Source organism: Oryzias melastigma, unplaced genomic scaffold (genome assembly GCF_002922805.2).
Source record: "Oryzias melastigma strain HK-1 unplaced genomic scaffold, ASM292280v2 sc00456, whole genome shotgun sequence".
Lineage (NCBI taxonomy): Eukaryota > Metazoa > Chordata > Actinopteri > Beloniformes > Adrianichthyidae > Oryzias > Oryzias melastigma.
This window is the reverse complement of record NW_023417051.1, coordinates 4629-5423: the sequence shown is the minus strand read 5'-3', so window position 1 is coordinate 5423 and position 795 is coordinate 4629. Positions and strand designations below refer to the sequence as shown.

General features: G+C 35.3%; 1 long non-coding RNA gene across 2 annotated transcripts in view; it reads right to left on the bottom strand.

The window, feature by feature from the left end:
• LOC112140241 overlaps positions 1–795 on the bottom strand; it is a 4471-nt gene that overhangs the window by 656 nt on the left and 3020 nt on the right. The window contains exons 1-2 of one of the 2 annotated variants that reach the window (XR_002918141.2): positions 625–742; positions 56–374 (exon numbers count right to left, since the gene is read on the bottom strand). This is a non-coding gene — a long non-coding RNA (uncharacterized LOC112140241). Of the gene's footprint in view, positions 1–55; positions 375–624; positions 743–795 lie in introns of those variants that run through there. The other variant, XR_004947504.1, reaches the window with a different exon arrangement.

Genomic DNA, 795 nt, shown 5'->3' with positions numbered 1-795 from the left:
TATCGTATCGTATCGTGAGGTACCCAGTGATTCCCAGCCCTACTGTCTGCACAACCTCCTCTCGGCCGTTCCCCCAGAGACTGAATTGTACATACTTCAAAATTACATTAAATAAAATTTACAGCGTGATCATATAGTTTAAAGTCTTTTAACATTTTTTTTCAGCAAATGGCATTTTTATATTTTTTTAAATCACAAAATATTGAAGTAAATAACAAAACTGTACATTACAATATACTGAAAGTAAATACGAATAAAATAAGAAAAAGCAAAGGATAATAAAATATTTCTAATCAAAATAAATGCTCACATACCAGTGAAAACACATACAGCACACACAAAAAAATCACTTCTGGTCTCACTGTCTGCACAACCTAAAAAGAGGCAGAGAAAAATCACGACGGGCACGTGAGACCACGCATGCTAGCAAGAGCACTGCCGCTAGCACTAGCTGACTTCCAAGTGCTGCATTTACATGAAAAAATACATTTCCCAAAACTAACAAGAATAAAAACAGTGTAAATAACATTTTAACCGATTATCTGTACAGTTCCACTTTTAAAACTTAATGTAAACTTTATTATTATTTGTTCTAATATAGCAAGAGCAAAGCCTGCAGCTTACCTCCTCTCGGCCGTTCCCCCAGAGACTGAAGGGAATGCCGCGAGCAGACAGGAAGTAGCGCAACTACCAAAATAAATGTCTGTGCGCAGAACTTTCTCAGATTAAGAAAATAAAGATAGAAAATAAGATTTTGGTAAAATTAATAAAATAAAGACCACGTGGGCTACATAT